At 39.6% G+C, this 24,408-nt stretch overlaps 1 pseudogene; it reads right to left on the bottom strand.

Annotated features, from left to right (window-relative positions):
• Window positions 1-4,006: 4,006 nt before the first annotated feature.
• On the bottom strand, window positions 4,007-10,358 carry LOC114896291 (annotated as a pseudogene).
• Window positions 10,359-24,408: the final 14,050 nt, after the last annotated feature.

The raw sequence follows: 24,408 nt of genomic DNA, 5'->3' as shown, positions 1-24,408 counted from the left end.
CTTCCATAAGATGTAGAACATCAAATGATATTTTATAAAGTTAAGAAAAAATAGAAGATGGAATAACCAAAATGTGCAAACTACAAGGCACTCTTTAAAGTGTCTGGGCATATATAAAACAGTATGAATGAACAATACAATTTTTAGAAATGCAAAATGTAGTTGTTGAAAAATGAACAGATTGGTTAAAGAGCAAATTAGATATAAGATAAGAGAAATGAGTTAACTGAGAGACAGACCTGAAGAAATTAACTGGGATACAACACAGAGAAATAAGGAGGTATAAAATAGGAAAGAAATGTTAAGAGATGTGGAGGATAGAAAGAGGAGGTCTAACATCATGTTACTTGAAGTATAATACATGGAACAGTAGCAAGAGCCCTGCTTAGGAGATTGTTAGAAATTCAGACTCAGGGCTTCCCTGGTGGCGCAGTGGTTGAGGGTCCGCCTGCCGATGCAGGGGACGCGGGTTCGTGCCCAGGTCCAGGAAGATCCCACATGCCGCGGAGTGGCTGGGCCCGTGAGCCATGGCCGCTGAGCCTGCGCGTCCGGAGCCTGTGCTCCACAGCGGGAGAGGCCACAACAGTGAGAGGCCCGTGTACCGCAAAAAAAAACAAAAACAAAAAAACAAAACAAAACAAAACAAATTCAGACTCAGCCTCTCTGATGACCTCTTGAATCCAAATCTGCATTGGTCAATAAACTCCCCATGTGGTTCATATGTACCCAAAGGTTTGAGAAACTGGGTGAACAAATTTATAATTTGAATCCCAGAGAGAGAATATAAAGAGAATGGAGAAGAAGCAATATTCAAAGAGATAACGAATTGATGGATGACATGAATTCACTTATTCATACCAAGAAGAATAAATCAGAAGAAATTTTACACCTAGAAAGATTATAATCAAACTAGAACACCAAAACCCAAAAATAAATCCTAGAGAGAAAAGACAATTAGACATTTGACATCTACAGTGATTTCAATAGCAACAATAGAAGCAGAAGAAAGTGGAATAATATCTTCAAAGTGCTGGGAAAAAAAAAAAAAACCTCTCTGTATCCACCAAAACTACCTTTTAAGAAGAAAGGCAAAATAAAGACATTTCATAACCAAAAATGGAGAGAATTTATGAACAGATCTATACTTGAGAACTTCTGAAGGAAGCATTTAAGGAAGAAGAAAGATTATTCTAAAAGGCATGCAAGGAGTGGCGAACAAAGAAACTGATAAACCTGTAAATAAGTCTAAACAAACATGATCTGTATAAAATCATATCTAATTTGTGAGAATTAAACAAAGGGCAGAATTAAAATACTTGACAATTAGTATTATGTAAATTGGGAGGGGTGGTTAAAATTAAAGTGTTTTTAAATCTTTGTATCATCTGGGTTAAGGTCAATATGTTAACCATGGTCTGCACTGTGCTAGGTACTCACCATAAAATTTCCAGGAAAACCCCTAGAAGAATAGAAATAAACAGTATAAATTTTCAGAAGAAAGTACAGTTATCAGAAAGAGTGCATAACTTCCAGTTTGATTTTAAAATAAAATTGTTTACATTAGTTTTAAATGTATCTAGTATGGAATCAAAGTACGATAGCATTTGAGATATACCATCACCTATTTAAAAGAACAAAATTGTCATTAATAAGCAGAAATTTTGCATTGCTCTAGTTTTCAATTTAGGCTAGATTTCCATTTCCCTCTTTCTGATACATTTTTTAAAATTTTATTGAAGTACGGTTAATTTGCAATGTTGTGTTAATTTCTTCTGTACAGTAAAGTGACTCAGTTATACATATATATATATTATTTTTCATATTCTTTTCCATATGGCTTGTCACAGGATATTGAATATAGTTCCCTGTGCTACACAGTAGGACCTTGTTGTTTATCCATCCCAAATGTGATAGTTTGTCTCTGCTAACCCCAAACTCCCAGGCCTTCCCTCCCCCACACCCCTCCTCGTTGGCAATGACAAGTCTGTTATCCGTATCTGTGCATTTCCCTCTTCCTTCAAAAGTTATAATAATATATAGTTGGCCCTCTGTATCCACAGTTTCCTGCATCCTCAGATTCAACCAACCATGAATCAAAAGTGGTTTTAGTCCGTGGATGGGAAACCCACAGATATGGAGGGCCAGCTCTTTTCTTTGTACTACCAAGGGACTTGAGCACCTGAGGATTTTGGTATCCATGGAGGCACCTGGAACCAATCACCCTCAGATACGGAGGGACAACTATACTTCCTGGTAGAAAGTTTTTTACTGATCTGTCACAACTCTTTCCATAATCATGGGTATAGATTAATATTAATTTTTATTTCCTATGATACGTCTATTTTTTTTTTTTTTTTTTTTTTTGCAGTACGCGGCCCTCTCACTGTTGTGGCCTTTACCGTTGCGCAGCACAGGCTCTAGACGCGCAGGCTCAGTGGCCATGGCTCACGGGCCTAGCCGCTCCGCGGCATGTGGCATCTTCCCAGACCGGGGCACGAACCCGTGTCCCCTGCATCGGCAGGCGGACTCTCAACCACTGCACCACCAGAGAAGCCCCTGATATGTCTATTTTATTAAAATTTAAAATTTAGTTACTATTACACTTACTATTAGTGCACAATTGGTCAAAACAACATACGTATTCCACATTTTGACCAATATAACTAAACATACAAAGTAAAATTTTATTGCAAATGCATCACTTATTGGGACAGTACTGCTTGGTTTCAATGAATTTATGTATCCAAGAGTTGGTAGAAAGACACAAGATTTAGCAGTAATTGTATTCCTATTTTGTGTTATATAAGATGTAAATCCTGAGAAAATTTTTCACACAAATAAGTAGATGAGAATAGAAGGAGTTTTATTATAGAAAGTCACCCACAGTGAAATTCCTTTAACACAACTGAATGATGATTTCTGAAGAAGGGAAGCTGATGTAATCCCTTTTTTAAAAAAAAAAAATGGCAGTAAAATATACATAGCATAAAATTTAACCTTTTAATTACTTTTAACTGTATTCATTGGCATTAAGTACATTCATATTGTTGCACAACCATTACCACCAACCATCTCCAGAACTTCATCTCCCAAAACTGCAACTCTGAACTCATTAAACACCAACTCCCCATTCCTCCCTTCCCAGCCCCTGGACAACACCATTCTACTTTCTGTCTCTGTGAATTTGACTACTCTAGATATCTTGTATAAGTGGAATCATACAATATTTGTCCTCTTGTGACTGGTCTGTTTCACTTAGCATGATGTCTTTGAGCATAATGTCATCCGTGTTTTAGCATATCAGAATTTATTTCCTTTTTAAAGCTGAATGATATTGTACTGTATGTATACAGCACGTTTTGTTTATCCATTCATCTGTTGATGGACACTTGTGTTGTTTCCACTTTTGATGGTTGAGAAAAATTGAATCCCTCTTTAGTAAGATAAGTAATGGACAGTTATAATATCCAGTTGCAACCTTCTGCTTCTTATTTGGTACACATCCAAATGAGTTTTCCTTTAGTCTCTAGTGGGCAAATTACAAAGTAGTAAGCAAGCACAATTCCTCTGACCAAAGAAGCCAGTTATAAAAATTTTCCTGCTTCCATTTCCTTCCCTTGTTGAATGTTTGTAAATTATCTGTGGAGAATAAAATTAAATGGTCATGCTTTTGAGGTGCCAGACTATAGGAACACCAGTGACAGTTCCAAGTCCAAGACTTTCCAAATAAAGGAAGGATTTCACATGGCTGAGAAATCGCCTGGCCGGCAATGCTTGCTTTTCCAAGTGTCTCCAATGTATTCCAAGCGTAATGCATTACTTACTATACCCCGCTCTTTTTTTTTTTTTTTTTTCTGTAAAAAGCTTTATGGTTTCCATTTGGTCCAAGGCTTGGGAGAGAGCTCCAGGGCGGTTAAAAAGCTGCCTAGTGGATGCAGGGAGGGGCTTCAGACAGAAACCCCGACGCCAGAGGGGCTCCTCAAAGGCCGCTGGGCTCCAGGGGCACCTACTCGTGCTGGAGGGTGAGCCTTTCCAAGAGAGACCCACCCAGCCCAACCTGGGGACCAGCCGGCCTTTGGAGGTTGGTCAGGTGGTCACCCATCTTCTTGATGAGTTTCACCTGCTCATCTAGGACAAGGCTCTCCAGGAAGTCACAGAGGCGGGGTCTGCGCGGGCAGAACCCAGGGCACGCACCTGGTTCACGTTCTCCTCCACGAGCACGGCAGCTTCCATAGCATCCTGGGTTTTACTCCACTCATCTGGAGATGGCTTCCGCACGTTCTGGAAGAGGGCACGGCCGCCACGCTGGTTTTGTGTTTTCAGGAGATGCTTGGCTCCGTCGCACTTCTCCTTGGCCAATTCACGGAAGAAGTGGCCCATGCCCTCCAGGGCCACGTTGTCACAGTCGAAATAGAAGCTCAGAGAGAGGGAGGTGTAGGAGGCCCGCAGATGCGTGTCGGCCAGGGGGTTGACAGTGGCCTCCACCTCAGTGGGATAATTCTGACGAATCTGGAAACTCGTGGTTGATCGGTAGAAAGCAGTTAAGCTCAAAAAGTGGTGTTGGCTGGTCCCGGTGACCAAGGGTAGCTGAGTGGCTGATTCTGAAGGTTGCGACTGGAAAAAAGGTTGGAGGGTGATCGGAGGCTGGAGCAGGGGATGTCCCTCTGGGTCTGTCCCACCCAAACACTATTGAAGCAAGAGACGGATCCGCGGCACTGCCTAGCACACTGCCTACACCCTGACCTCCTCTGCTGCAGTGAATGAATCTTATCAGTCCTTGTCTTAGTTTTCTATTGCTGCATAACAAATGACTGCAAATTTCAAAGCTTAAAGCAGCACACAGGGCTTCCCTGGTGGCGCAGTGGTTGAGAGTCCGCCTGCCGATGCAGGGGACACAGGTTCGTGCCCCGGTCCGGGAAGATCCCACATGCCGCGGAGCGGCTGGGCCCGTGAGCCATGGCCGCTGAGCCTGCGCGTCCAGAGCCTGTTGCTCCACAACGGGAGAGGCCACAACAGTGAGAGGCCCGCGTACCGCAAAAAAAAAAAAAAAAAAAAAAGCAGCACACACTCGTGAGCACACAGTTCTATGGATCAGAAGTCTAGGTGGGTTCAACTACATCCTATGTATAAGATCTCACAAGGCTGAAGTCAGGGTGTCGGCTGGGCTGGGCTGGGCTCTTATCTGGAGGCTCTGGGAGATAATCTGCTTCCAAACTCATTCATATTGTTGGCAGAATCGGGTTCCTTGAGGCTGTAGATCAGAGGTTCCCTGTTTCCTTGCTGGCTGTCAGCAAGGGGTTGCTCTCTGTTCCTAAATGCTGCTTGCATTCCTTCTCATGAGGCCATTTCCATCTTTAATCTAGCAATGGCACACTGAGTTCTTCCCATGTTTTAAATTTCTGTGCCTTCCTCTTACGCTTTTGGCTGGAGAAAGCTCCGTGATTTTAAGGGCTTGTGATGAGTTCAGGCCTGCCTAGATTATGCCGAAGAACATAACATAATCACAGGAATGAAACGTCATCATATTAATAGGTTCTGGAGATGAGAGCAGAAAAGTCCTGCCTACCATAGTCTACCTTCTTACCTCCTCACCAAATTCACACTCTTCCCAAGTATAAAATACATCCATCTATGAAAGCCCGTCTATAAAAAACCCACAGCAAACATTATACTAAATGGTGAAAGTCTGGAGACTTCCTGCCTAAAATCAGGAACAAAATAGGCATGTCTGTGCTTACCACTTCTATTCAACATTGTACTGGGGGTCTGAAGAGGACACTTAGGTGAGAAAAAAAATAAAAGGTATTCCTTGGAAAAGAAGAAGTAAAGCTATCTTTATTTGAAGATAACGTGATTTTTTTGTATGTAGCCCTTTTTCCTAAAGAATCCTAAAACTGTTAGAAATAATAAATGAGTTCAGGAAGGTTTCAGGATACAAGATCAATACAGAAAATTTAATTGTATTTCTGTACTCTAGCAATGAGACAATTCAAAAATGAAATTAAGAAAATTCCATTTGTAATAGCATCAAAAAGAATAAAATACTTAGGAATAAATTTAACATAAGAAGTGTAAAAGTTGTACTCTGAAAATTATAAAACATTATTGGAGGAAATTAAAGAAACCTAACAAATGGAAAGACATTCCATGTTCATGAATTGGAAAATGCAGTGTTAAGATGGCAATACTCTCAAAACTGACATGCAGATTCAATACAATCTGTCAAAATCCTAGCCTTTTTTTTTTTTTTTTTGCATAAATTGACAAGTTGGGAATTCCCTGGCGATCCAATGGTTAGGACTCTGTGCTCTCATTGCCGAGGGCCCAGGTTCAATCCCTGGCCAGGGAACTAAGATCCCGCAAGCCTCCCGGCATGGCCAAAAAAGAAAAAAAAAAAAAAAAAAAAAGGAAATTGACAAGCTGATCCTAAAATTCATATGGAAAGGCAAAGGACCCAGAATAGCCAAAGTAATCTTGAAAAAGAAGAACAAAATTGGAGAACTCACTCATACTTCCTGATTCCAAAACTTACCACACAGCTGCAGTAATCAAGACTGTGTGGTACTGGCATGAAGAGAAACAGGTCAATGGAATACAGTTGAAAGTCCAGAGATAAACCTTTAACTTTATTGTCAACAGATTTTCAACAAAGGTACCAAGACAACTCAAAATGGGGAAAGAATAGTATTTTCAACAAATGATGCTGGGACAGCTGGCTATCTACATGCAAAAGAATGAAGCTAGAGTGTTAACTTCTTACACAAAAATTAACTCAAAACAGACCATAGACCCAAATGTAAGAGGTAAAGCTATAAAACTCTAAGAAGAAAACATAGGAGTAAGTCTTCATGACCTTAGGTAGTCAGTGGTTTCTTAGATATGACACCAAAAGCATAAGCAACAAAAGAAAAATCAGATACATTGGAGTGCATCAAAATGAAAACCCTTTGTGTTTCAAAGGACAGCATCAAGAACTTGAAAACACAATCCAGAGAATGGGAGAAAATATTTGTGAAACATTTATCTGATAAGAGACTTGTATCCTGAATATGTAATGAACTCCTACAACTCAACAATAAAAAGTCAAATAACCCAGTTTCAAAAAATTGAATAGACATTTCTCTAAAGACTACATACAAGGAATATATACAAGTGGTCAATAAAGCACATGAAATTAGGCATTAGGGAAATATTAAGCAAAACTGTAACACTCCATACATATAGAATGGCTGTAATTAAAAAGGTGGGTAATAAGTGTTGGTGAGGATGTGTGAGTAGGCAAGTGTATAGAGATAGAAAGCAGATTAGGAGTTGTCTGTGGCTGTACTGGGGGAAAATAGGAGTGAGTGCTAATGGGTATGGGGTTTGGGGGGGGCTGATGAAAACATTTTGTAATTAGATAATGGTGATAGTTGCATAAGTCTGTGAATATACTAAAAACCATTGAGAAATACACTTCAACAGTGTGAGCTTTAAGAAATGTGAATTATATCTCAACGAAGTTGTTATTAAGGTAAAAAGAAAATTTAACCTGGCATCGAGGTATGAGTGATTGGGGTGGATGAGGGAAGTAGAATAACAGGTTAATAGACTATTGATTTCAGTGTTAGTGATGGCAATGGGGAAAAAAATGCAAGAACCATAACCAAAGGGAGACTTAAAGGATGTAGTAATTCCCACAGCAAAAGGAGTGACAAAGGAAAGGATCAATAGGCTTTGTTCACATGTAACTCAGAAGATGGCTGGGCCACGGAGAAGCGAGTGACAAGGGATGCGGGCAAAATGATGTTGGGTTTGGAGATCTGAGTGGAACGTGAAAGAGTAAAAGGGAGACGGTCAAAAGCCACTGAGTGCCTGTACTTAAATTAACAGCTAACATTTATATAGAACTAGCTACATGCCAGATACCATTCTAAGCACTTAGCACGCATTAATTCAATGGAACCCTTGCAGCAGCTAGAGATAGGGACTACAAATATCTCCATTTTACAGATGAAGAAACTGAGGCACTGAAAAGTTGAATAATTGCTCAGGGTAGAATATGAATGTATGTTCTGAACTTCTGTGCCTCTATAGAGCCTTTCTAGAGTTTAACAAACAGATAGTAGACATTTTATAAGTAATACTCATCTCCTCAATTCACAATTATTCTTCACTGACTGATTGTTTACAAACAGCAAACAAATCATCATAGAGTAATTTAGTCTTAATTTATGTAACTTGACTTTGGAATCTATCTGGAAATAAACCCAGCCACGTTGATGGCAAATAAACTTGCTGTCACCGGGGTCTGGCACTTCAGGCAGATGTGAAGGGCAAGTTTAGAGGGATTCCTTTATCAACCAAGGGTAAGACGGATGTCTACTCATATCCCCTCTGACACACTGCCATCCTCTGTGAAAGAAATTCTGCTCTGTTGGTCTCCCTCTGGCTTCTGTAACATAGGTAGAGGATTGTCTTTCTGAAGAGCTTGAGATTTTACTTCTACTAGGCGTTATTAGTTTTGCAGCTATCTTTCTGGCATGATTCCTAAAATTTAATTTGCAGAAATAATTGTTTCTCTAAAAATAATGGCTCACGGCATTCCCCTGATGTTTAAAATGGCTTACCTCTATCACTCATTATGAGATCATTATGTTTCGTTTATTTCATTTTTCTAAAGGAAGTTACACTGTCCGGGGTATATTGCTATGAATGAGGGGTTTGGGGAAGGGCAGTCACGCACAGCCTGCTGACCTCGCAGGGATGCATAAGAGCGTGCCTCGGGCCTGGAACGTTTCCTTACCTGGAGCCCTCACCACCTGTGCTGAGCATACTGCCTTATTTGTGAATCTCTTTTCCTGTTCTAGGTTTGATGTGTATTTCTTTGTTCTGCTTCAAGTGTGTGCATATGGCACCTGGACAACCCCACTGCTGTGTTTGTTCCTGGTGGGGAGAGAAGGGGGTCCTTTGCCTCTATCACAGAAGGGGTGTGTGCAGACCTGTGTCAGCTGTGGGTCAAGGTGCGCTGGCCATGGGGCACCCACACTTGCTATCAAGGCTGATCTTGCTCTGTCTGTTCTCTGAGTGTTGTTCCATCCAGTGTCTGTGGGAGTCATGTTTTTCTCAGCAACCCATGCAACCATGCAACCTGCAACCCATGCAACCCATGCAACCATGCGACCTGCAAACCATGCAACACATATAACCATGCAACTTGCAAACCATGCAACCCATACAACCATGCAACCTGCAGCCCATGCAACCTGCAAACCATGCAACCTGCAAACCATGCAGTGGGTTGACATTCTGGGACTCCTTCCCTGGAGGTAGTAACAGGTGTCACTTGCTTAACAAGCGCCCAAACTGTATCTGAAGAAGTAAGAGACCAGATGTTAAACCTATTAGGCTAATGTCAAGCCTTCAAGAGCTAAAAATCAAAATCCAATAGTATTATTTTTAAAATACAGATAACCAAAAAGAAAGCCATTTGTCATTCCATAACTAAAGCACAGTCACTGATAAAGTTTCAGGGCTTATCTTTGCAGTTTTTTTCTTCCTTCTTAAATATACATTTAAAAAAGTATTAGGTTTACAGATGAGTTTCCAGGAGAGTACAATACAGAGTTTTCTATATACCCTGTACCCAGTTTCTCTATTATTAACATCTTGTATTAGTATGGTGTCTTTGTTAAAATTAATAAACCAATATTTATATGTTGTTAATTAAGTAATATACTTTATTCGGACTTCCTTAGTTTTTACCCAGTATCCTTTCTCTGTTTCAGGATCCCATCCATGAGACCACATTACATTTAGTCATCCTGTCTCCTTAGGTCTTTCTTGGCTATGACATTTTCTCACACTTTTCTTGTTTTTTTTTTTGTTTTTTTTTTTCGGTACGCGGCCTCTCACTGCTGTGGCCTCTCCTGTTGCGGAGCACAGGCTCCGGACGCGCAGGCTCAGCGGCCATGGCTCACGGGCCCAGCCGCTCCGCAGCATGTGGGATCCTCCCGGACCGGGGCACGAACCTGCGTCCCCAGCATCGGCAGGCAGACTCTCAACCACTGCGACACCAGGGAAGCCCCACACTTTCCTTGTTTTTGATGACTTTGACAGTTTTGAGGAGTACTGATCAGGCATTTTATAGAATATCCCTTAACTAGGAATTTGTATGATGTTTTCTCATGATTAGACTGGGATTATGGGTTGTCGAAAGGAAGACCATGGAGGTAAAATGCATTCTGATCCCATCGTATCAAGGATGCAAACGATACACGTGACTTATCACCGTTGATGTTGACCTTGACCTCCTGGATGAAGTAGTAGTTGTCAGGTGTCTCCCCTGTAAAGTGACTCTTTTCTCTCCCTCTCGCCATCCTGTCCTCTTTGGAAGGAAGTCACTATGCATAGCCCAGACTTATGGAGAGGGAAGTCCACATCCTTGAGAATGGAGAGTCTATATGGATTATTTGAGATTCTTCTGCATGAGAGATTTGTTTCCTCTTCATCCATCCATCTATCTATCTAGCTGGCTTTATTTTTATTTATTTATTTATCATTGTGAACATATGAATACACTTTGAGTATATGAATATACCTATGAATATACTTTTTTGTACTTTGGGTTATAATCCAATACTGCTTTATTTATTTTCTTGCACAAATTTTTCCAGCTTTCACTATTGGGAGCTCTTTCAGTTGGCTCTGTGTCCTTGCCTTTTGACATTACCCCCTAATTGTAAGTGGTTCTGTTTGTTTGAGTACTTCCTTACTTTCTGGTACTGCAAGATGGTGTAGGGTTATCTTCATGGTCTTGGTCCTAGTCAGCCATTTCTCCAAGGAATCCTGGTCCTTTTATTAGAGAATGGTATTAGGAAGCAAGATCTGGGTGTTAGGTATGCTCATTGTTACTGGGGTGTCCTTGCTTTTAGGCCCTTTCAGCTGACAGAGCAAGGGCATAATGGTTCAGTTCTAGCATACATGTATAGCAGAATTAGAATTGTTAACTGGTATTCACATGGGAACCAACTTTATTAACTAGACCACAGTATTTATGTGCAGTTTCTTTTGCCTGTAGTCTTATGGTTTTCACTCATTTCTAAAGTTACTTACTCAACACCTCTCCCCCTACTCCTTTCACTGTAATTGTTTCACACATTTGTAACACAATTAGATTCTTTTGTCACATTCTGCATTCCATGCTAGGATCTGTAGGATCTCCTAAGTGATTTTTTAAGAAATTTGCATCAGTTGAGGTTCATTCTTTGTGCTGTAAAGTTCAATGGGTTTTGACAAGGGTATTATATATCCACCATTATAATTTTATATAGAATAGCTTCACTGCCCTAAAAATCCTCTCTACTTCACCTATCAACCCTCTTACCCAACCCCACCCCACCCCAATCTCTGCCAACAACTGCTCTTTTTAGAATTGTTTTGTCTTTTTCAGAATGTTATAATTGAGATCGTATAGTATGTAGCCTTTTCGGACTGACTTTTTCACTTAACAGAATGCATTTAATATACATTCGTGTATATTTTATTATGGCTTGATAGCTCATTTCGTTTCCTCACTGAAGAATATTTCACATTTTTGTCACTGGAGAATCATACCAAAATTTGTTTATCCATTTATCTATTGAAGGACAAGTTGAGTGCTTCTGATTTTCACTTTAAAGCTGCTGTAAATATTCACATGCAGGTTTTTGTGTGGATATACGTTTTCAAATCTTGTGACTACGCACCCAGGAATGCGATTGTTAGGCTTGTAAGAAACTGCCTAACTCTTCCGAATGGCTGCACCATTTTGCATTCTCACCGGGGATTAATGAGCGTCCTTGCTGTTCCACATCCTCACCAGTAATTGGGATGGTTAGTTTCTCTGGGTTTTAGCCGTTGTAACAGCTGTGTAGGGGTATCTCATCCTTGTTCTCATTTGCATCGCCTCAGGACAACTGACGTTGAGCATCGTTACATGTGCTTATTTGCCGTTCGTATACCGTCTTTGGTGAGGTGTCTGTTCAGATTTCTTGCTCATTTTTTGATTGGGTTGTTTGTTTTCTTATTGTTGAGTTTTAGGAGATCTTTGCATAGTTTGGATGTAAGTCCTTTATCAGACATGTGAAAATATTTCGCAAATATTTTCTTCCTCTCTGTGGCTTGTCTTTTGGTTTTCTTAACAGTGCCTTTGGCAGAGCGGATTTTTAAATTTTTAATAAGGTCAGACTGCTTTCTTTCATGAATCATGATTTTGGTATTGTATCTAAAAAGTCATCACCAAATCCAAGGCCACATAGATTTTTCTCTTTAGTCTTTTTTTGTTATATGAACATGAGATTATAGTCTATACTGTACTGTAATAGGTTTTTATACTTATCCATATATATGTAAATTTTCATGTTGTTAAATATTCTTCTAAGTCATTTATCATTGACTGCCCAGTATTATCTTATTAGATGTACCAGTAAGGATTAAATCAACCCTCTAATGTTGAATAATATATTCTTAGATTTACTGAGTCATTTTAATATACACATTTCTGAAAAGTTGTTTCAGGTTTAAACTTGTTGGACTAAATAAGGGGATCTTAGTCTCTAGATTGAAGAAATATCTGTGTCCTTCTCTCCTTTTTTTTCTTCCTTCTACAAATATTCAGTGAATCTATACTATGTGTGAGTTTCATTAGTGGTTCATCCTATTAGACTCAGTGAACTGGAGTCCCTGCCCTTAAGGAGGCTATATTCTAGTGGAAGAGTCCTAGATGAGTAAATAACTAGTGTGATTCCGATTTTAACTATTATAATGAAGAATAATATAAAGGAGGGTAAAGGCGTAATGATAGACCGTGGGTGCTGGGACCCAAGACAGCATTAAAAACTGATAGTTTGGAAGAAGATGATGTTGGGGGGATAAAAATCTTGCTGAGGTTTCTGCACTGCTAATAGTGGGATTAAAGGAAGGGGGGCCAGGAGGTTAGAGAGAGTATAGAGTAAGAATTCAAAAGAGGAGCAATTCTGAGACATGATGATGTCCTCAGTGTGATGTGAGAAGGAGTAGATGGAATGACAGAGCCTCCCATCAATGGAACTCTGAGGAACCAAGAATCTAGGGCCCTGGATGGTCACCCATGTGAAGTCACACAGGCTGGTGGCTGTACTTGGAGAGTTGAGGAAGAATTAGAGCCATAAACTGTGCAGAAGAGGGTGGAGTGAATGGAGATCAGAACTGACAGAGCTGAGGAAGGGCCAAAGTGGTGTAGCCAAATGGCAGCATCCTAAACTAAGCAGGGATTATTATTAAATAGGAAAAAATAATGGTCTGGAAGTGGCGTAAGTGATTTAAGAAAATGCTAACCCCATTTCCCAACCTCCAGGTGTAAAGTGAGCAAGAAATGAGTTAGAATGGTCTCCTGAAGCCTGATAATCTTTGAGAGCAACAATCTTAGGGGAGAAAGCTTTTAAGCCAGGAAAAAGAGATGGAAGATGCTTTCTGTGAATAGTTACAGGATGGAGGAGAGCTTGTTTCGGTGGAAAACTTTGGGAAGGAGGGAAGCAGTGGGGAGGGGATAGGAAACACAGAGAAACACTGGGACACGAGTGGAGAACAAAGAAGGTAAGAGTTGCTTCTGTTTGGGGCAAAGAAGGTAAGAGTTGCTTCTGTTTGGGGCCATGGCCAAGGAAGACAACAGGCCTCCAGGTTTTAACAGAACTCAGTGATAAAGTGCCTTGGTGCCAGAGCAGTTGGAGGCTCAAGGTGAAGCTCATGGTTGACACCTTGTTGTGGTAGAGCCTATGTCAGGGAGAGTGGAGGCCACTGTTGGGAGAAAGTGTAAAGGAAGTTTTACTCCGAAAATAAATGGTATAAACAAAACTGTAGGCAGTTGCTGAAATTTTGAGGAGAACAAAACAGTTTAAGCACCCTTACACACTTCAGAAGTACCCATTTATCCTTAAATAATTGATTCATTAACTATAAGTCACTCAGGTTTTATTGAAAGCAATTCCCTTAAGAAACTTTATGTAATTATAGTTCCTTGCTCTGCTTCCTGGTAGTGTGTACCTGAAATAATGACACTATATTTCTTTAAATATACTTGTTATGGACTGAATGTTTGCATTCCCCCAAAATTCATATGTTGAAATCCTACCCCCCAATGTGTCAGTATTAGGAAGTGAGGGGGCCTTTGGGAGGTGATTAGGTTATGAGGTGTTTAGGTGATTAGGTTAATCTCATGAATGAGATTAGTGCCCTTATTTTTTTTTTTAACTTTTTATTTTATATTGGAGTACAGTTGATTAACAACGTTGTGTTAGTTTCAGGAGTACAACAAAGTGATTCAGTTATTCATATACATATATCTATTCTTTTTCAAATTCTTTTCCCAATTAGGTTATTACAGAGTATTGAGCAGAGCTCCCTGTGCTATACAGTAGGTCCTTGTTGGTTGTCTACTTTAAATATAGCAGTGTGTACATGTCAATCCCAAACTCCCTAACTATCCCTCCCTCCCACACTTCCCCGCTGGTAACCGTAAGTTCATTCTCTAAGTCTGTGAGTCTGTTTCTGTTTTGTGAATAAGTTCATTTGTATCATTTTTTTTAGATTCTGCATATAAGAAATATCACACAATGTTTGTCTTTCTCTGTGTGACTTACTTCACTCAGTATGACAATCTCTAGGTACATCCATTTTGCTGCAAATGGCATTATTTCATTCTTTTTAATGGCTGAGTAGTATTCCATTGTATATGCATCTTCTTTATCCATTCTTCTGTCGAAGGACATTTAGGTTGCTTCCATGTCCTGGCTATTGTAAACAGCTCTGCAGTGAACACTGGGGTGCATGTATCCTTTCATACTATGTTTTTCTCTGGGCATACGCGCAGGAGTGGGATTGCAGGATGATATGGTAGCTCTATTTTTAGTTTTTGTAATTGGCTGCACCAGTTTGCAGGTGATTAGGTGATTAGGTTAATCTCATGAATGAGAGTAGTGCCCTTGTAAAAGAGACTCCACACAGTTCCCTCATCTCTTACATCATGTAAGGACACAATGAGAAGGTGGCTGTCCATGAACCAAAAAAGTGGGCTCTTACTGAACACCACATCTGCTGATGACTTGCCAGCCATTTCTCTGGTGAGAAATAAATGTTGTTGTTGAAACCATCCAGTCTATGATATTTTTGTTATAACAGCCTAAATGGACTAAGGTAATGCTTGATAATTTCAAAATTGCCCTGACTACCTTCTCCTAATATCATGTACCTGCTGTTCCCCTCCCCCAATGGCTATTTTTCTTGGCCTTGGCTCAAAAAAGAAGCAACTCTTATCTTGTGTGTTCTCCACTCACGTCCCAGTATTTCTCTGTGCTTCCTCTCCCCTTCTCCAATGTGTCTGGCAATTTAGGCTGGAGGAGGACTTTGGGGCCTGAAGAAAAGCAGAGATGGCTAACCTCACTTCCACAGGGAGAGGCAGTATCAGTGCCTAAGGGAAGAGTATGTCATCCTTTCCCCATAACTAGAAATGGTGGTGGTGGGGGGGGGTTGTTGGTTTTTTTTAACCTATAGAAGGTTTTTACCTTTTGAGGTCCTCTTCATCACATAGGAATGACAGTTATTAAGCCATTTCCCAGTGCCTAGAACATTATTCTTTGGGCTCACTAAATGCTACTCCAGTGTTAGGGAAGTAATAACTTCCAAATGGATTTGCCCGAGTATGAGGAAGTCGTTTTGAAACGTGAAAGAAATTGAATCTAAATGTATAGTTGTTGAGGGACTTCTCTGGTGGCGCAGTGATTGGGAGTCCCCCTGCCAATGCAGGGGACACATGTTCGGGTCCTGGTCCAGGAAGATCCCACATACTGCGAAGCAACTAAGCCTGTGTGCCACAACTACTGAGCCCACGAGCCACAACTACTGAAGCCCACGTGCGTAGAGCCCATGCTCTGCAACAAGAGAAGCCACCGCAATGAGAAGCCCACACAGTGCAACGAAGAGTAGCCCCTGCTCACCACAACTAGAGAAAGCCTGCGTGCAGCAATGAAGACCCCATGCAGCCAAAAAGATAAATAAAATTTAAAAAAATAGAAAACACAAATGTAGAGTTAAAATAAATAAATAAATGTATAGTTGTTGCTAATAAGGTTGCTATGTGAGGAAATTTACATCAAAGATTTATGTTTTGTGAAGCTCTTTGTCTTAAAAAAGAGTATAGCACTAAATATAGTTTGAATATATATAAAAAATAGATAAAATAATTATGGATAATTTAAAAATATTATAAATAAAATATATGTTTAAAACAATAAATAATTATTATTAAATGTGCAAATAAAATATAATTAAAATCATTAATGAATCCCTCTTATATTTAGTCACAATAATATTTTGAAAAATATTTTAGGAACAACATATTATAGCCAAAATGTTAAGATATCATCTAGTAATGATTTGTAACGTTTTTTTTTAAAGTCAATCAATTATATTTAAATTATTTTTCAAGAGTTTGGTCTAAGTGTTGTAAATTCATTATTGCTTCCAGTTAGAATTTTCAGCTGCAAGGCTGGTGGTCTTTTCAGTAACAGAAACCTTGAAAGATTCTGACCATTGCCTCAGATAAGGGGAGGAAGCCCCTAAACAAAGACAGTAACTTCACATGTGAATGAGAACTTGGGATCTGTGATGAAAAGTTCAGGCTCAGGTGGTCAGGAGAGAAAATCTTCAGGTTGTAAGAGGGTAGAAAAAAATTAGTGTTGTGTGGGAAAAGGTGATTTGTTAAGGTGGACTCCCTGTGCAAACAGGAGAAAGGGAGTAGCAAAATTGAAATGGGAATGTGTTAAAGCTTATGGGGGCCAATTGGCTTCACTGATACTGTCTTTTGACCTGAAAGTTAAAAGTATTTCTGTGTGGGGACTTTCCTGGCTGTCCAGTGGTTAAGACTTCGCCTTCCAATGCAGGTGGTGCAGGTTCGATCCCTGGCCGGGGTGCTGGGATCCTACATGCCTCACGGCCAAAAAACCAAACAGAAGCAATGTTTTAACAAATTCAATAAAGACTTAAAAAATGGTCCACATCAAAAAAAAAAAATCTTAAAAAAAAAGAGTACTTCTGTGTGGGTGTGAATGCCCCAGGGGGGGAAAAAAACAGTAAACCTGTGGTTGTGTGGTGTGATGTTCAGCATGCCCGGAGAGCATTCTACAAAGTGACTCAGACTCTTGACTCTATTGGCCAAGGAGGTAGTCAGCCTATCCTGGCATCTCCATATAACAATTTTGTTAACAATAACTAAACCCATACACAGAAATGAAAATCACATACATAGTTATAAATGGTCTGGAACTGAGCTGGACTGAATGTAATATGTGAAATGTGTAATTCCCTCAAGTAATTGTTTGCACCCAGTGACGTACATAGGGACCAAAGAATCTGGAAAACCACAGTATGAACGACCTGTCTTGAACTGTGACTTCCAGGGAAGTTCAGAGATTTACAGACATGTCTTGTGGATAATGGGTGTGGAAGACAATGGAATTCAGGTTTTGTGAAACAATGTTGGATATGCTCAGGGTCTGAGGAAGTTGTGATTGTACATATAACACAGAGGCTGTTACACACACTTGAATCTGTCCCTCTCCAGCCAGTAAGAGTGCTCCTTGGAGGAAATATTTGTGTTCTCACTTCAGAAGAGTCTACTGAACTCTCAAGACACGAGGAGATGGTAGAGCTTTAAAGATCTGTACTTAGCATAGCAGAAGCCCGTGTAGCATACTGGACAGGAAGCATGACAATTCTGAACAACCGAAGCCAGCAGAGATGAAGATTGCAATCAGTTGAGGTCACTGGCTCTCAAATGCTAATCACATATCATATGATTGATTGCCTGGTAACCCCAGGAATGGCTTTGTGACGCATGCAGTAGATGTCTGTATCTCTAATCCTCATGCTCTCCAACTATGCTCTTCCTGTTGGATTAGCATTCTACATACTATGGTGTTGAGGCTGCGGGTTAGGGGTGGTAACAGAGGGTGTGAATCTCTCTTGGTTGGAACCACTTGCAAATTGCAGTGGAAGTGGAAATGGATCCACCCCTTGTGTAGCCCGATGACACTTCCTGTGTGACACCAACAACTCCCTACTTTCAGTGCCGCAGGAATAGTTTAGGAGCATTTCTCTTTTACCATTTCATGCCTGATATCATGTGGGCTACACTTGCTCCAAGTTGTGTCTCTTCCAACTAGTATGTCTTTGGTCACACAGAGTCTGAATTCCCTAGGGACCTGAGACAGTTTTGAGGATTGGCTCTACCCTGCTGACCATTCTGTGGTACTTATACAGATTTAATCTTTTAGTACATCCAGAGAATTATTAGTTCCCAGGGATGTTTTATGGTGTTCCCTATAATTTTGTAAATCACTTGGTTAAACGATGTTAAGCATGTTCCTTTCCTGCAAGACTTTTCAGGGTCTTAATATGCTAATGTCATTTGGAACAAGGAGATGATATGGTATTCAGCATTTCACAAATTTATTTGAAAATTTCTCATAGAATACTCATTAACATCCCTCTCTCACATAATTCTTATTAATAGCTTACAGGACAATGCTGTTTCAAGGAGTACAGTTTGAGAAATATTGTTTTACAGAAATTAAGAAAAACCTTAGCCTGACCTTTTGAATTAAAGAAAATCCCATCAGTCCCTGGCAGAGCTGAGCTATTATTTCTGGGTGAAATTCCAGTGTCATTAACACGATTATATTAGCCAAATAACCTCTCTGAGCCAGTGGGGACAATCTGTTACCTCCTGTTTTAAATTTCCAAATGATTCCCTTGGGAATTAACATCTAGTCCACTGAAAGAAAAACAAGTTCTTCTCCATGGAAGAACTCTAACTGGTTTGTTATATAGTCGTGGTTACATACTTTTCCTATTTTTATTAATTTTGTTTAAAAAAATCACTAAACAAATTGTAAAAGGACATTGTCTAGGTCTTACTGTTGAGTTTTAGAAATGAATTTTATTATAATTTGGTATAGTAAGATAGTCATTTCCCAGGACGATAGCCATCTGAATCGGATCTTTCTTCTAGTCAAATATAGGAGCAAGCGGCTAAGACCAATGTTCCCCCCCCGCTTGTGATGGTGTGATTTACCCACACAGGGCCTTTGAATGCCATGTTCTCAGATGGGAGTTAGAAACATGAACTTTCTGGTGCTTTAAAGTTCACTAGGACTGAGACATAGCTGGGGTCATGGGTCTCTAAGTGACAGAAAATCTTATGACCTCCAGGTATTTGTGATTGGGGGACCATTGTTTCCAAAAATGTGGATAATGTAACTTGTGATATAAAGAAGGGCAAAAAATGAGCATGTGTTCTTTGACTGGCAGGTTAAGAGAAAAGCCCTGCTTGAATGTATACTTTTGAGGTGAAGTTTCTGACCCCAAACTAAGGGTATTAAAACCTTGTTACCTTTAGCTCTCCAGCAAATGATGACTTCATAGACCAAAGCAATATAGCACAAGTTTTTACAGAATCTCTTTTAAAATACCAGACTAAATATATGGTATTCAATCTCAACTTTCCAAAGTACTTATTCGAACAATAAACTTTGTGCTTTTTATGAAATGATTCTAGGTAACTGGATAGTGTATTAGTTAGTATGGGCTAGGTTTGCTGTGTTAACAAACAACTCCAAAATCTAAATGGCCTACAACCCAAAGATTTATTTTTAATCCACACTACATTAACAGTATGTACAGGTCCATCATGAGTAAGCTACAACTCTGTTCCCCATCATCTTTGGGATCAGACTGATGCAGTAGCGTCTATCTGGAGTATTGCCAGTTTTGTAACAGAGGGAAAAGAGACAGCAAATCACATACTGGCTCTTAAAGCTTTTGTCCAGAAGTGACGTGTCACTTTGACGTTTTTTAACAGCCAAGAACAAATCTCGGGACCAAGCCTGCCATCAATGGAGTAGGAAAGTATAGTCCTTCCCTGGAGAGGAGTAGTGAATACTTTTGAACAAGAATGCAGTCCACCCCGGCGCTTCTGAGGCTGTTTTAGAGGGATGTGGTTTTTAGAGCAGGAGAGACTCAGGAGCTCACTGTTATCTTGGAAGCCTTCTGAGTGCCAACTCCCAGTCTAGATCGTCTTGAGTTGGGCAGTTCAGGTCTTCAGTTCTCCAACACGTACCACTCCTGTCAATGCCCCAGAGTGCCCTAACTCCCCAAGGTAGGCTCAGAAGTATTCTGGTTAGGCCCAGACAGACACTACAACATGATCTTTGCTTTAGAGGTTTTCTGGACCACCAGGACAAGGTGTAGCCTGGGGGGGAATTGAAGGCTAGCCCTGAAGGGTCAGCAACATCCAGGTGTCAGTGCCGCCTTCTTGTCAGCATGGTGCCAACCTTTTGCCATGGAAACTCCCCGACCCATATTTATGCTCACGAAATCCTGGGTGTGGGTAGTGATAAAGACCTAAAATCTACACAGCTCTTTCTAAAAAGCCAAAGGAGCCCTTGTAGGAAGAGGCCTCACAAACTTTGTGGACATCCCAGAATTCCTGAGCTCATGAGGGAAGGAAAACGTAGGCTGAGTGAACATGACTTTATTTCATCCAGAACCATTATTTTATCCAGAGTGACTCCGTTTTTACCGGTTGACATAATCGAGGACCTTCACAAGATTGAAAGAGTTTGAAACCACAGCTTACAGAGGATGAAGACGGGTGCCTGAATCAGTTAAGGAGGGGAATAAAATTTAAGGAATTTTCTATTTATAGAGGCCTTTATAGACTATTTCATTAAAAGAAGATTATATACATTTCCACCCTTATATTTAATTTTTCAGTTTAAACCCATTTCCTTTCAGCCTGTCATTGGCAGTGATCTGGAACAGCAAAGCAGCACTTTGTGTGTGTCAGAAACCTTTCTGTTCTCTCAACTCTGCAAACACTTCTTTTGGGGACTTTTAAGCCCATATACATATGGGTATATATGTATATATATATATACCTATATATATATATAAAATTTAAAAATATATATTTATTTTTATTTATTTTGAAACAATCACAAACTTACAGAACATTTACAGGTCAATTTCAAAGAATGTTTTTTCTTGAACCATTTGAGAGTAAGCACCCTGTTACTTGAGTTAATTTTTTTACAAACAAAGACATTTTCCTACATAACCACAATATAGCCGTGGTATTAGTTTGCTGGGGCTGCCATGACAAAATACCCCAGACTAGCTGGCTTACACAACAGCAGTTTATTTAGCTCCCCGTTCTGGAGGCTGAAAGTCCAAGATCAAGGTGTTGGCAGGCTTGGTTTCTTCTGAGGTCTCTCTCCTTGGCAGGCAGACAGCCTCCTCTCTGTGCACGCACATCCCTGGTGTTTCTCCGTGTGTCCTAATCTCCTCTTCTTATAAGGACACCAGTCAGATTGGAATAGATCCCCCCCACACCCCCCGCCAACAACCTCATTTTAACTTAATCATCTCTTTAAAGGCCCCATTCCCAAATACAGTCACTCTCGGAGGTACTGGGAGTTAGGACTTCAACATACGAACTTGAGAAGGGTCATAATTCAGCCCATAACAATCATCAAAGTCTGGAAATTAACGTGGATAAAGTACTGCTATCTAGTCTTCAGACCCCATTTTCCAAATATACCAATAATGTCCTTTACAGCCAAAGAATCCAGCTCAGAATCATGGGTTGTATTTAGTTACCAGGTCTCTTAAGTCTCATTCCGTCTGGACCACTTTCTCGGATTTTCCTTGATTCTCGTGGCCTTGATACTTTTGAAGTTACAGGTAAGTATTTTGGTAGACTGTCCCTAATGTGGTGTTGTCTGATATCTCTTCATGATTTGATTCAGATTAGCATCTTAGCAGGAACATCACAGAAGTGATGCTGGCTTCTTCTCATTGCATGCTGTTAAGTGGTACCAATCCTGATTTGTCCCATCACTGATGATGTTCACCTTCTCTTGATTAAGGTGATGTCTGCCAGGGTTTCCCAGAGGCTTATTCTTTTTCCTTCTGTAATTACCAGATATTTTGTGGAGATGTGCCATGAGACTATGTAAATGCCAGTTCCTGACCAGACTTTCAGTTTATTTGTTTATTTATAACTGTCTTGTCTCGGGTTTTCTAGGTTCAGTGGGTTATAATCTATTACTATTATTACGTATTTTGATGATCTCATTGTCTCCAGTTTGGCCAGTGGAGGCCAAGATGATTTCTCTGTCCTTTAAAAATATCTCATTCATTCTGTGAGCATTTTCTGGCACAAGACGTTCCAGCCGTGGAATTAACCATTTTACCATGGAGCCCTGGTTCCTTTCAGTGAGGAGTTGTATTTAGATATATTTTGACAACAGTATGTCTAAATCCATCTGTTTTAATAGTATCCTATCGTAACAATGTAAATACGATTACCTATTCATGCTTGGCTTCTATAGAGATGTGTGATCTGAACAGATGACCACTAATCTTTTTGGTGTGGTTGTTCATTTTAGTATTTTTTTATAAGGGAATATACAGATGTAGTAATGGGTATAAAGGACAGAACACAACCAGATATCTGTATATAAATTAGCATAGGTGAGTCCTAGTTCTAAAATTTACTTCTGGGGAAGAAATGAATCTCATTTATTTCTAACAGGGCAAATTAGATAAGAAATCCAGTTAGTTTCCCAAATCCTGCTTTCATTCCTTAAATCAGTTCATTAGAGATGTCACATTGTTACTTTTAGAGTCTATGGCTTGGATTTGATAAGAGACCAAATGTATGGCCACTCCTAAAACTAAAATATGAAAGGTAATCTATTTAGAATGTGATTTTAAAACACTGGCCTTGGGTGCCTCTTCCCACGCGAGGACAATCGCATCTAGAGTCTGTCATACAGAGTGAAGTAAGTCAGAAAGGGAAAGACAAATACCGTATGTGAACACATATATATGGAATTTAAGAAAAAAAAATGTCATGAAGAACCTAGGGGTAAGACAGGAATAAAGACACAGACCTACTAGAGAATGGACTTGAGGATATTGGGAGGGGGAAGGGTAAGCTGGGACAAAGTGAGAGAGTAGCATGGAGATATATACACTACCAAACGTAAGGTAGATAGCTAGTGGGAAGCAGCCGCATAGCACAGGGAGATCAGCTTGGTGCTTTGTGACCACCTAGAGGGGTGGGATAGGGAGGGTGGGAGGGAGGGGAGACGCAAGAGGGGAGAGATATGGGAACATATGTATATGTATAACTGATTCACTTTGTTATAAAGCAGAAACTAACACACCATTGTGAAGCAATTATACTCCAATAAAGATGTAAAAAAAAAAACAAAAAAAAACTTGACCTGAAGGGGTGCCTCCTTTTGTTTATTTATCACATCTTACTGAGAAAATAGTTCTGATTTTCTTTAATTCTCTTTGTATTTGAGCCAGTTGGAAAAATAACGTGATTATTTCTATTCTTGGTTTTCAAACTGTTCTTTTTCTCTTTCTCTTTCTCTTTCCCTTATTATGCTTCTCACTTCCTTTTGTCCTTCTCCTTCCTTGCCTGGCTTTGCTTTGCCGGTTCACATCCTCTCCGATACAGTCAGAGTCATCAGTGGTGGAAAAATGTGACTGCCAGGAAGCCTACTTTCGTTTTTAAAACTAAATGTGTTGACAGCCTTTAAATTTATACCCTTGTCAGAGATGACATGGAACATTTAAGCTTTGTTCCTAATTTCTGACATTTAACTCTGTCGAACAGTATGGAAGATGAAATCCAGACCTTCATATTGGTAAAAGACATATTAATTTCTTTACAATATGTATCTTTTAAAGTTCTTCTTTCAGAATAAATTATGTGGCCATAAAAATTATATGTTAATAGATCATGATTTTCTAAAAAATTTTCTAAATTTTTTCTAAAAATTCTTGTTTCTTAAACTTGCAAATAAATGATGCTTACTCCAAGAAATGTCATAAATAATTTGCAAAAGAACATTTTATAAAATATAAGATGTATTAAAATCCGTATTGAATATGATGTATCTTTTCCTGATGATTTAGGTTTATTGTAATCAATAAATAATTTTGTTAAACAGGAAAGCAAATATTGAGGGCAAATACTGAGGTATATAAACCTTTTTTATTCCATTAAAAAGATGATAGGCTTCTAAATAAAAAAGTTCTTTTTTCAGGAACTGTGACCATAACCTTCTAGAAATGAAATTTTTTGAAAACTCTAAAAATGTATGTCTGGTCCATGCGAAAAAACAACCTACTTCTGGACAATTGGCCAGATAGAGAAAGCCTAGCAGGTATATTATCTATAAATGTGACCTTCAAATTCTGATATTTGTGAACAGGTCTCTCACACTTTATGATGAATGATGGTATAGGAGCTAATTAAAAAATGAGCAAATTTTA

Source organism: Monodon monoceros, unplaced genomic scaffold, assembly GCF_005190385.1.
Source record: "Monodon monoceros isolate NGI ecotype Baffin Bay Population unplaced genomic scaffold, NGI_Narwhal_1 Super_Scaffold_15, whole genome shotgun sequence".
In the NCBI taxonomy this organism is placed as follows: domain Eukaryota; kingdom Metazoa; phylum Chordata; class Mammalia; order Artiodactyla; family Monodontidae; genus Monodon; species Monodon monoceros.
Note: the sequence above shows the minus strand (reverse complement) of the source record. Positions and strands in the feature narration are given on the sequence as shown.